General features: G+C 43.4%; 1 protein-coding gene across 4 annotated transcripts in view; it reads left to right on the forward strand.

Moving 5' to 3' along the window:
* The window catches only part of SPTBN1 (spectrin beta, non-erythrocytic 1), a 118,038-nt gene that overhangs the window by 34,961 nt on the left and 69,647 nt on the right, over positions 1–13,430 (forward strand). The gene's annotated exons all lie outside the window — the stretch shown is intronic.

Here is a 13,430-nt window from a genome sequence, read left to right on the forward strand (position 1 = left end):
TGAATTATTTAGTCAGCCTGGAACAAATACCAATTTCAAAGCAAATAATTTTGCTGAAGATTTGATTCAGAGCTATATATAACCACTGTCCCAGAGTATGATCATAGAATCATAGAATTACCCAGGTTGGAAAAGACCTTGAAGATCATCAGGTCCAACCGCAGCCTAACCAGTACCCCATCTCTAAAAAAAAACCTCTGCTAAATCATATCCCTGAGTACCACATCCAAACGGCTCTTGAACACATCCAGGGATGGCGATTCAACCACCTCCCTGGGGAGCCTATTCCAGTACCTAACCACCCTTTCTGTAAAGAAGTTCTTCCTAATATCCAACCTGAACTTGCCATGGCGCAACTTGAGGCCATTTCCCCTCGTCCTGTCACTTGTCACTAGTGGGAAGAGACCTGCCCCACTCTCACTGTAAGAACCTTTCAGGTACTGGAAGAGCGTGATACGGTCTCTCCTCAGCCTCCTTTTCCCCATACTAAACAGCCCCAGCTTCCTTAGCCTCTCCTCGTAGGGCTGATTCTCCAAGCCCCTCACGAGCCTCATTGCCCTTCTCTGGACCTGCTCCAGTACTTCCATATCTTTCTTGTGCTGAGGTGCCCAAAACTGGACACAGTACTCGAGGTGAGGCCTCACCAATGCCGAGTACAGGGGCAGGATGACTTCCTTAGTCCTGCTCACCACACCATTCTTGATACACATCAGGATGCCGTTGGCCTTCTTGGCCACCCGGGCACACTGTCGGCTCATGTTCAGCCGTGCATCAATCAGTACCCCCAGGTCCATTTCCTCCACACAGTCCTCCAGCCACTCCGTCCCAAGCCTATAGTGCTGCCTGGGGTTGTTGTGGCCACATTGTGATGCATTTGCTTTTTTATAAGCTTTATGCACAACTGTTTCAGATTAATATGCTTCCTGCCTGCAGTTCTGTACTGCTAGTGTTGATAATACTGTGTACTGCCAAAACATGCAGCACACTGCATTGCTGAAGCACTGCTTGAAATCCTAATGATGACGCAGGGAGGGAGGAATGAGGAAGGGCTTGTGCTGCAAATCTGAGGTTACAGTTAAAGTCTAAGCGGTGTTACTTCTGGCACCATTCAACGTATGTTTTCTGGTGGATAATCTTTCCTTTATGTCTCCCCCGAAGGGCAGGTACTTCCATATTGTAAGCACTAGGGAACTGGCTCTCAGCCTGGCGCGGGGATACCAATTATTTTTCTCACTGTAGTCTTTGAATTGAGATTGACTTCTTTTGAGGTGTCTTGTAATTCAGCTGCCTATCACAGGATCAGACATAGTAATCATGGCGTGAAAGCCTGGGCTTGTCTCTACCATCGTTTTTTTTACGGGCAAATTTCACCACTCTGAGACAGAAGTGGTCATGCACCATCTGCAGGGGCCAAAGTCTCTGAAGAACAACCAAGTCCAGTCTGACTTAGAAGGATGGTGGTTGTTTTTATATCACCAGCATCATCCAACACCCTGAGTCCCAAGGCAGCCATTTTAGACTGGCTCTTTTCTGACAACAGCACTTTCTTTCCAGGGGTTATTAATTAGTCATATTCAGTGACTCCCTGGGGGTGTCCAGCTCTTTCTTTTAATGTCTTCTTTTTCTTGAACTGATGAGGTAAATAAAAAAACCATGCCTGTCATGCATGTTCTGAAACACACATGTAGCATTATCTCCTTATCCTTGTATAAAAGGTTTCAAAATAAAAAGCTCTTTATTCCCCCATTGATAAGATGCCAGAGTGTAATTGCCACAAGCATTTAGGCTGCCTGACTAATGGCTATGTATTCAATGTGAAACTTTTCTGTTGGTGCAAGCATCTTCTGTCCACGTTCTTCATCAAGCTGTGAAATGCCTTTTCTGTGAAGCTTCCATCTTGTATTAATTCTAGTTCACTGTAATTCAGATGAAGCTTACTTCCTTTGCCTTAAAGGGAAAGGATGGAGAACAGGTAAGCAAGAAGTGTGTTCTGAGCCACAACCTGATATTCTGTTTGGCCCCATCTTCTAGCATGGTGAAATATTTAAAGAGCAGTGCAGGAGATGGTGGTCAGAATGAATAACAACATGTTAGAGAAAAGCTTAGTTAAAGCAGGCAGGGTAAATAGTAATAGAGACCTAATATCAGCACAGCAGCTAACTGATATTATCAAAGAGGTCTGTACACTGTGAATACCATAATGCTAATGATGGGTTCTGCTTTAAGCAAGAAAACTGCCTTGGAACTCAGCTTTCAATCAGAATTCAGATTTGAAGATATACAACCAGATTGATTGCCATTCACACTGAACTCACTCACTCTGCAACCAATATGGGAAGAGGGTAACTGATCCCTACTTTGTAAATTAAGAAACCCAGCTGTAGGAAATCATCTTTCACCTGTCCTTGTTCTCCGTGGTTCTTCAGAAGGTCTTGCTGGAAGACCAGGTAATTCTACCTGCTCTGTAGAAGCCAAAAAGATATCATGTTTATGCAGAATTCTTCATTCACAAATCCTCAGGGGTTGGGTTTCGTCCGTGGAGGACCATTAGCTAACAAGATGTGCTGTGCAGCACCTTGGCTTACAGAGCTCTTATGAAAGCCTATAAAAACTGTTCAGTTGTTCAGCAGAATTTTTCACACTCCTTCTGTGACTGTGACATTCAGGTGTGCTGTGCTCACTGTCTCACATGCCCCTTCCAGGCAGTTTGAGAATTGTCACCTCCAAAACTTTCCCTTTCCTCAGTTAGCTAATTCAATATTAAAAGAGGCTTGGCTAAAGGAGGTCACTTTTCTGCTTTTCATTTGTATTTTGTCCTTTTGTCGTCTGCGTTCACCTGAGTCTGTGACTCAGCTATCTGGTATATGAATATAAAAATAGTTTCAAAGTTTATGAAATAGCAGAGGTGTATCTCCTTAGGGCAGAGCAGGGGAAACTGTGTGCTCATTTTACAGCTCCACCTAGCTTACTGTGCATGGGTCAGGACACGATAATTTTGCACTTCATGGTGTTCATGAGCCTCATAGGGGAACACAGGTAAAGAGGCTGCTCTAGGAGTAGAGCTTCCCTTAGTTAACCCTTTTACACAGAGAAAATAGGATTGGAATTCATGCTAGCAACTTGGATTCCCAAGAAGCAAAAAGGGAAAGCCTCTGAAATTGCTACTGAAGTTATACTGTTGAAATGTTTCCTTTTTAGTATGGAGGAATACCTGTTTCTTGACAATTAAAGAAAGGTGAAGAAAACTTGCACTTAGGTCTCACATGTGTGGCCCGTTAGCCCTATCCTCAAGCTAATCGCCCAGCAGCACAAGGGCAGAAAGTCAGCTGAACAAATCCCCAGAAAAGGAAGATCATGCTTGCAGCATTCCTGAGGTACTGTGCGCCTGCTGCTCCCTGCTGTCCCTGCTGTCCTTGTCAACTGAGAGGAATTCCGTGCAGTCAGAATTTTTAGGTCTCAGTTTTTTTATTTTCTATTTTTAAGATGAAAAGCAATGTTTTAGCTTTTGAGATAATGGGTTTTTTAATTTTTTGCCTTTGAAGGAAGGAGCATGCTGGGAATCATCTCTTGCAATGTTTCATGAGTATCTGAGGTATCTAGCATTTGAAAATCAGTTTTCTGGTTTCACTAATGAGTGTTTCAGGAAAGGGAAACCTGCATCATGCTGATTCCTGTCAGTAGTATGGAAACTTGGGAGGCAAAGTCAAGTCTGAAGGGCATGTGTAGGGTTCACCTGACACTGAACAGGAATAACAGCAATGAAACCGCAGATGCATCTTCTCAGCATGGGCCTGGATAGTGCTGGTTTAGGCATGGTTTTAAATCTAGGTTTAGCAGCCAAAGGCCCAGTACAAACTTGCTTTCAAGTAGATATGAAAGTGCGTACTCTTAAAAATCTGATTTTGCTCAGAAATTGATGAAATTATTTCAACAAAAGCTTTTGCAAGTGCGGACCTCACCCAGTGCTTTCCTTCTGGATTTTGTCTGGAGCAGGTCCTCAGCTGGAGTTCCTAAGCTGCTGTACTTTACCAGAATCTGTGGGAGGCTCATGTTGAAAACAGGAGTAATGTTGTTCATATTATGTGTCACGTAGACATCAAGGGAGAAAGTGTGGTGCTGCTGAAACTGCTAGAGTTAGCATGTCACCTGCAGTGCTGCTTGTGAACACTGCTTTTTTCATAAAGCAAGGAAAGTATAGCCCATCTGTTGCCGGTGATTAATGCATTTGCTCTTGAATCCCAGAATCCCAGAATAACCCGGGTTGGAAGGGACCTCAAGGATCATGAAGCCCCAACCCCCCTGCCTGGCAGGGCCACCAAACTTCCACATTTATTAGATCAGGTTGCCCAGGGTCCCATCCAACCTGGCACTGAACACCTCCAGGGATGGGGCATGAAGTTGCTCGTGGGGGATTTTTCTGAAACAAATTACAAAAAAAATCAAAAAACACCCAACAGATAATCAGTAATATTTTGTTCTTAGCACTTTAGTTTTAAAGATGATGAGTAAACCGATTTCAGTCTGCAAAGACATCACTGTGTCCACGCAACAGAAAGCTACTTTCAAGTGAGCAACTTGATTCAGTGATATCCCTTCAAAAATGTAATCAAGTACAAAGACCATTTGTATCTTACTGCTACGGTAATATGATTTTGGTACCAGTTCTGCATTGTTTGACATTTTCTTCTCTCTTTGAGTAGATGAGCAGTATACAAACAATGTGGAGATGTTAGCCAGATCTTTGTGTATTGACCAGATACCAGATCCCTGGGCCAGTGGAGCTCCCTGAGCGTGGAGCTAGGCTTCTGAAGAAAATCGTGCTGAGTGTAATTTGTGAATTATCTGAAATCTTACATGCTTGTCTACTTGATGAATAGTATTTGTGATTGCATGGTAACAGAGTGATGCATGAAAGTGATTGCACCCTTGTGAATAACTGATCCAGCAGACATTGCTCAGGCAAAACAAGTGGAACTGGAAAATGGGTGTTGAGCTGCTTTGGGCTGGGGGTGGAAAAGGAGCACTTGCTGACAGCCTCGCAGTGTGGAAAGTCTGACAGCTGCAGTCATTTTACATCTCTGATTGCATTCTTTCAAGACTAGACAATATCCAGTCAGAGATGCACTTGGGAGAACCTAGCATCTTGCCAGTGAATGGGGCTGTGCTGACTGAATCCCAGTAAGTCTATGGACTAGAGCATGAGTAGTACAGTTTCTTGTGGACATCTCCAGATATATGCCAGACCTCAGTTCACAGAAGGCTGACTCTATGCTATGGTCAGCAATGCAGTAATTTGGCAAAATAAGGTAGAAGAACGTTTCTGTAATAAATGTAGGACATCTGAAAAAGTACTGTAGTTGAGAAATGATTAAATAATAAAAAGCCACCTGGACTTAGAGTAAGTAGAAACCTAATGTATGTATGCTGACTTTATGTGTGTGTGTGTATTCATATGCATATCTACTTTTAGGATCTTACCAGTGAAATACTTGTGAGGGTAATCCCGAAAGTGCACATAAATCTGCTCTGTCATGCCTTGGTATTGCATTCGTGGTCCCTGTGCTAGCCTTCATGGTGTGCTTCCTTACATGCACTGATTTTTAGGTGTGTTGCTTAACTCCCACACTGTCATGGTGCAGCTCTCTGCTGTCTATTTTAGTTTTCATCATCCATTCATCACCATGGCATTGAGAAAGAGTAAAAGTACCAGGGGATTTGCTTTTGGCTGCTTGCAGTGATGGGATGAGGGACGTGCAGCATTCTGCATCAACATCCAATGAGCAAGAAAAGGCAGGGTAGGCTCTGTGGAGTCAAATGCTGCCTGCTCCAGCTGCTTAAAGAGGAAGGATCCTCACTGTGAGATGCATTCCCCATTGTGAGAGCTGAGCCAGGAACAATAGCAGAGCTGGGTAGAGGTTGGTGGTTTGGGAGACCAACCAACCAGATTCTCAGTTGGTAGAGATTGGCATTTTCCTGCTGGCTTCTGTGAGACCATGCTGACATCCTCTAGCTGTGAATCTAACCCATAATGGCCACCATGGGAAACCTGATCATTATAATCTTTTAATCTTAACCTTTGCTGTTGGAATCAATGTTTTAGAGCTTTCTAATACAGAGAAACCATGGGATAACTGTTAATGGTCCTTCACTGAAATAATGCAATTGTTCTATGTATTTTGCTGTATCGTCTTACTTGAAAGGCTTTCTCACTTAAAGAAGCTGTGTGCCAATAATGGCAGTGTCCCTTTTTTAATTTGTGATTTTGTCAGGGATGAGCTTGGTTGTGGATGCACTTCAGAAATGAGTCATTATTCTACAATGCAATAGATGTATTTCCACACAAGATGTGTATGTGGAAAAGAGTGTTCTTGTCTTACATCTTCAGCATCTAACTAGCAATGTCTCTGTATTTATTTTATCTATCCATCCAAATCTGCAGTGTGCCTTGGATTTTTTCCTTCTATTCGTTGCTTGGATACTGTATGAAAGTACTCCCCGAAGTACAAATAATGTCTAGCAGAGCATACAGCAAAGCAAAATGCAGTACAGGATTAAAAGATGTTTACTAATTTATGTTAACCTTGCAGTTCTTCTAATGGAGAAAGATTAGTGATGAAATCATCCCCTCGGATCAGTGCTTTGATTCGTACCTTGAAGTAATATCCTGGAGAGATATAAACCCAGATTGCCTTAATGGGAAGAGGCAAAATGAATAGGAACAGGGGCAGAGACTGGACTAGTACAGAGGATGATGAAAATTTGCTTGAATGCCACTGTTTAGTTTGCAGTGTTCTTCCTATTAGCTTTGATCTGTTCTAGTGAGAAGTGCCAACATATTTTTTTCCCCTAATCACTTTGTATCTACATATTGCACAATGTGTTGGGTTTTTTTTAATATTGTTTTACTTTCTTTCAATGTTATTAAGCCTTTCTGGTGGATGTATGTCATACACAGGCAGCTCTTGTACATATGTAAGAATGAAATGTGGCTTGTTGTGGAATGGCTTTGTTTCAGACAAGCAGTATTTAGTCAGTTAATCATTAAATTTTTTTTTTGCAATGACAGGCAGTTGCCAGATGATGAAATGTTGTGGGTGAGATTTTCCCTTGAAGGAAGCGTTTCGTTTACGGTGACTCTAAAAACAAAACTTTCAGCTCATAGTTCTGCATTTAGGATTAAAGCAAACAACACCAACAGGAACATAACTTCTAACACTCCTTTTTTCTAACACATTTTTGTTTTCTCCCCAGTTTGTTTAGAGTGAACTATAGGAGCATGCCTGTAACTATGCTGTTTTGGAACTTTGTTGCTTAGGTATAAGAGGAGCTCAGGTTCTTTATGGAGCCCTGTTAAGTTCAGAGGTTTCTAGTTTAGAGGCTTGAGTTTCTCCGGTTACGGAACAGGCAGAGCAGAAAGGTGTCTTCTTTATTCTTTCCCCTGAACTTGTCACCTGTGAAGCGGATGGTCACCATTAGGATGTATTTGTAAACATTAATATAGCCTCCCTGCTTTCCCTATTATATAGGGGAAGCAGGGGAAATGGTAGAAATAAGTAATCTGGCTTACAGAGATTTATAAAGATCAGTGTGTGCTGCTTATTGTTTTCACCCTATTCTCATTTGTCTCATAGCTACAGAAGATTGAATTTGCATGCCTGAGTGATTATGATGCAGCAACAGTACATCTCCTCCTGTGCTTGCGGTCAAATTCAGGGGGGAGGGGAGGAAAGAAAACAGGACAAGTGGAAGAAAAGGTCAAGGAGTGGTGAAACACTTCTTTCTCTCTACATATAAATGTGGGTGCATTTCAGTCAGAGGAGGAGAGGGGTTGAGGAGAGGCAATAAACACATCACCTTTTAAAATAGCATGCTAAAACTTCTCTGGAAGAAAATCAAGAAGGGTTTTCACACTAAAATTTCAGAGAAAATGAGTATCTTAACTGTGTGGTTGTGTGCCATGCTTGGTTTTAATAGACTTGTTAAAAGAGTTACTCATCTAGGTCAGGTAGCAAACGGAGTGCATTTTGTGGGCCACAGGGAAAACCTACAAGTGTCGTTTTTGGGTTCTTTGGGGGTTCTTCCCTGCTTTGATAGGGAAAGCAGTGCAGCTCAGAAAAAGCCATTCAGACTAGAATACACACCAAGAGAAGCCACAATCTTTTCCAGACACAAAATGCTCGAATAGCATTTCTCTGCAGGCTTTTCTGGCAAGTGTTCCACTGCTGCGCTTAGCAAGGACATGCTCTTGCAAAAGTCATGTCAACTTTCCTGTTCATCTGGGAGTTGTGAAAACTCTTCACACTGAAACCTGAAACCAGGTGGAACTGACCCAGTTTCAGTAGTAAGTTGACCTTATGGGTTGATTTGTCAGAAGTTTTCCCAAAGGTTTTGAGTTGCCTTTGTCACCACGTGCAGGTTCATCCTGTGCCTGGGTCTGTACCAGGGACCAAGTGCTGAGCTGCTGGAGGCCTGCCTGGGCCTGGCAGGAGGGAAGTGTGTGCAGGTCCTTTAGTGACAGAGATCTTTGTGGTCTCCTGCTTTTCAGTCTGCCCCTTCTATTGTGATGCCCTTGGCTGTCCCAAGCCTGCGTGAGTCATGGAGAATGTATCAGGAAGGGACTTTGAGGAAGTTTCTATTTGCCACTGACTTAAAACTCTCTTTAAACAGAAGAATTAAACTACAGTTCTGATATGGAAGCATTACTGATGATAAGCTCTGCTGAGTTTGTGTTCAGTTGACCTTCTGAGGCAGTTGCCAAGTGTCCCAGGGAACAAGTTGGTAAGAGGAGCAGACCTGCTCTGCCTCTACCTGCAGTGGGAAGGCACAGTGAAGTTGGCACAGTGACTCGTGCTCGGTGTGTGGGCTGCTCCTCTGCGTTCCAGCATCTTGTGTGTGAACTGCAGGGAAGGCAGCTAACTCCTCAGGATTCATCTTATGCAAATTGTCAAATGTGATAAAAATAAGGATTTCCAGAACAATCCACAGAAAAATAAAATAAAAATCCTTCCTTACTGAAACTATTCCATATGTAAGAAGAGATTCTCCTTTTATGGTGTAGACTGAGATACTGACAAGAGGATCCAAGAAAGGAAAATGTGATGGGAGTTTTCAGCTCTTAACTGTGGCCCTAGACAGGCTGTGTAAGAACTTTCATCTCTCTCAAGAGAGAATCAAATCTTATACAGTTTTTGTGGCATTTTGGATTAATAAATCATCCTTTTTATCTTGCAATATTTTTTCAAGTTAGTCACCATGTAGAGAATTTAGAAGAGCAAATAGGGTTATGAAGGAAAGACAAGGGTGATGATTAACCAGATTTGTCATTATTGTAAGCTCTGGTGTGCACTCTGCTTTCCATTAGAAAGATAATTGTCTTTCATGAAGTTGTAAAATCACATCTTTGTTTCAGAACACAGCAGTGTAAAGCCTGCATTTGTTTTATTGTACCCAGGGAACGTTTTGTGAATTACCTTCTTTATTTTTCACATCTGCAATAAATGAATGTATTTTGTGGGTGGGCCTGTTTGGGTATTGTGTCTACTGCAAACATTATCTTCGCTGTCAACCCAGTAAAGCCAGCCAGCACTGGCTGACTTTATTGGTGGAAAGCAGTGTAGAGTGATGGTTGGATGAGGTTATCAGGCAATTTCTGGCTACATGCTGCCAACCTAGCAGTTATTTTCTGCTTATGTTATGAACTGGATCCTTAGATCCTTAGAATTTTTTGTCTGTGCTTCTTTTGAGAATATGTTAAGGGTTTGGTTGTGGGTTTTCTTTTGGTTGAGAAAAGTGATGGTTTGGTTAAATCTTAGGAACATTGGTAGTTATGGATTTGGGTGACAATTTTGCTGGATTTAATGTCAGTTATTTTCCATAGAGCTGCTTTGTGATAAGAGCAGCAGTTCAGCAGCAGTTCTCAGAAGCTGTATAAAAATGGATCCTGGGTCAGATCCTTTTTGTACTGGGGAAAGCACCTGCCTCCAGATGTTGCTTTTACATTCATGTTATTACTGTAATCAACCTCTTGTTCTCCTTGAGGCTTTGCAAAGCTCTAATCACATCAACTAAGTCACACTTTGCATTACTGCATGTATTTATGGCTAAGTGGATAATCACTTGTGCTTTTATTTAATAACTCCTAACAAGTACACAAGTAATGCAGGCCATCATTACCAGTCATGCACTATGGGAGAGGTACAATTCAAAGAATACAAGCAGAAACTTGTATTTCAGAGCTGTAAAAGGAAAGTGGGAGCAGAATTTAAGAAAGAAAAAAGCCCTGCCTGATTACTAGAAGTTAACACACGATTTGCCTCTTAGTTTTCTCTGTAATCAGTAATGAATTGTATCACAGACAATTTCAGTCTGGGTTGATTTGATAAGCACTGGCCTGAGTGTGACTTAAGTTATTCTATATATGGCCTTTAAAGTAGTAATTCTACTCCAAAACAAATAATCTAATTAGCATTGTCTAGGGCTTAGTCAAAGAGAAGAAAGAAAATGAGTAAAAACTAGGTATAAAAAAGGGCTTTGTGCATGTGAGAACCTTGTAATTGATTCAGTGCTTTGCTACAAACAGCAGTAAATTGGTCGCAGGGTCACCAATTTGGAATCAACAGCAAATGGCTGTATTAGGTCTGATGTTACTCAAATAAAAATGGGAACTGGCAGGGTACCCATTTTTAAGAAGCTGCTACATACGGTGTAGACTTTCACAAATACAGGCAGGTCCCCATTTTGCTTTGCTCTTCTGCTGATATGCCACCAAACCTGTTAAGTGGAGCCTTCAAAATGTCCACAGGAGGCCCAGCAGAGCATAAGTAATGCTCTGGCAGATGAGTCGGCAGCACCCGGTGATGGGGGCCATCCCAAGGAGCTGATATCAACATTAACAAAGTCTGTCACATCTGTTGCTTGGGGACCTGTTGTTCAGCTCACATGCCAACCTGGGTGGTAGATAAAATGAGGTCAGAATTTCACAGTGACTGATGCTGAGTTCTCCGTAGCATTCTAGCATCTCTGTGTCAGATCTTGAAGCAATTAAACTCGGTTCCAGCACAGATTCTTCCCTTTGCAGTGTACCCTGCTCTTCCTTACTTCAGTTCTGTCACTTTTTCATGTAGCACCGAGTGCTGCTTTGCAGGGTCAGAGCTGGAGGGAGGGACGAAAATGCTCAAAATCCAACATTTGGTCAGGATTTCTTCAGAACTATAAGCTCACCACATCGAGTTGTCCCACAGGGGATGGTCTGAGGAGTGAATTCTTGTATGTGTTGTTAATGTTGTACGGCAGGGTGGGGAATGCCAGTCTGTGAGTCTGTGTTTTATATGGGTCAAAGCCAGATGATTGTTTTTAGTTTATAATGTTTCATTTTTTGAAATATTTTACTTTTCAATATTTCTGATAATGGCCACGTGCTTTGTTGTGTCCCCTGCCAAAGGTGCTGGGAAGGCTTTCAGCTGGGGAAGAACTCCTGGCTCCTAATTTATGGACTTAATGATGTTAAAAATACTCCATCTCTCCTGTCACTCTCCTGGGCCTTAGGGCTGCCTCACATAGCAACACCTGTTTGCTCAAGGTGGGACGGCAGTGAGCCGGTACACCTGCAGGTAGGACCTGGCTGCCTGCCTGCTCTCGAAGGGAAGGGTTTCCTTTAATTATGACATAGGTCAGACATTGCAGGCAAAAGCTGCCATTGGTAGAAAGCTGCAGGAAAATGTCTGCAAGCGAAATGAGCCTGTCCTCGTGCCCTTGCATCTTTGGAGGTGTCTACAGTTGTATATGACCAACTCTGTTTCCCCTTCTCCCCCTCCCCCATCCTGGAAGTCTCTCCACACAGCTTTCCGTGCTGGGGGACAGCTGGCTGCACAGGGATTAGCAGGGGAAGGTTTAGCAAGAACCACACCAGCACATTGTTGTCCCCAGAGCAGCATCCTGCCTACAGCAGCAGCAAGTACAGGTGCTTCCTCAAATCCCTTCAAGCATTCCAAGTGCTTTTTTGGGGGGCAAAAGCCTGCAACACTTCATTTCATGGTACAGCAGCGTTCCAGCTATAGGCAGTCGCTTTCTTTGGGCAGCTGACTGGGCTTTGGGTAGTACTGAAAAGGTTGGAGGCCAGCTTTTAAAAAGACCAAAATTCATTAGGCTCTACTTGAGGCCTCCTGTAGCACCAAAAGTCTCATCTAAACACGGCTCTGTTGTTATGGAGGCGTTTGCTAGAAGATGCTGGCAGAAGCCCTTCTGCATCAATATAATAAGGAACTCTCGTTGCTTGTTCCCTGTCCATCAGTGCCAACCAGTCACCTTTCTAGCTTGCACCTCTCTGGAGCCAGGGCTGCAATCTGCCCGTGGGTGCTTCGCCCACAGAAATTGTCCTCAGAAATTACTATCTGCCTAAAAACTTGTGAAAGGGCAGCATCAAAACAAAGGCAACATTTTGAAACATTTAAGGAGGAGATGGAGTGGGAGGAGAAGAGAACATTGATTCAGTTGGGAAGGAATTTGGAAATGCCAGAAATGAAAGAAAACATTCGTGTGTATGTTTTAGCGGTTTTAAAAACAGAGGGGCAAACCATGCAGATTTAGAGTATAAATGCAGAACTGACCTTTTCGTTTCACTTGTGTGTAAGTGATGGAAGGAGCCTCACAGCCCCAAGGGAAAGCTGACCCATCCTAAAGGCAACTCCAGGAGCTGCACTCTACCTGGCAGAGTGGGCACCTGTGCTCACATGCACAGGACATGTCAAGATCCTCCACGTCGGCAGTGACATGAAATTGAGCAAAAGGAACTGGCTGCTTACAGAATCCCCTCACAAAGGTTTTGTTTGTACCCAGCATGCTGGAGCACATTTTTCTGAGTCCTCTCCTCGCCTGCTGCTAAATACTGAATGAGTGCTTCTGTGTGCTTGTTGCTTTTTCAAGCGAATGGTATTGAAAATAAATGAAGTGCCCTCCTTTTCAAGCGATAGTAATCTGAGACTTTTCCGTTACATGAGGCTCTCCACAGAAGCGTGTAATTCCACCAGCTTTGTTTAGGAAGATACCACCGGCTCGTGTGGTGCAGCGGGGCGCGGACAGGCAGCCTGCACGTGGCCCTTGGTTTGGGTGCTGCCACTGTGCTGGGTGCTTCCAGCGGAAGGAGCCTCCCCGGTGTCCCACCGCCAGCCCTGCTCTTCCCCAGCTCCACCGCCCCTTCGCCTTTGGTACAGCCTGTGTTTCCTCTACCGTGCCGTATGGTAATCGAGTGACATCAGCCTCTGCCCGGGCGGCTGCTGATTATATTACAAACCAGCCACAAGGTCTGAGGTGTGTGCAGCTCCTGGGAGTGCTGCTGGGACGGCTGCACTTGGCTCTGGGCTGAAACGCAAGCTTACTTTTCTTTAGGCTAGTTTCACCAGGGCTGGGCATTAGAAACCAGACTGAAGCGCTGT

Source organism: Excalfactoria chinensis, chromosome 3 (genome assembly GCF_039878825.1).
Source record: "Excalfactoria chinensis isolate bCotChi1 chromosome 3, bCotChi1.hap2, whole genome shotgun sequence".
NCBI classification, from domain to species: Eukaryota; Metazoa; Chordata; class Aves; order Galliformes; family Phasianidae; genus Excalfactoria; species Excalfactoria chinensis.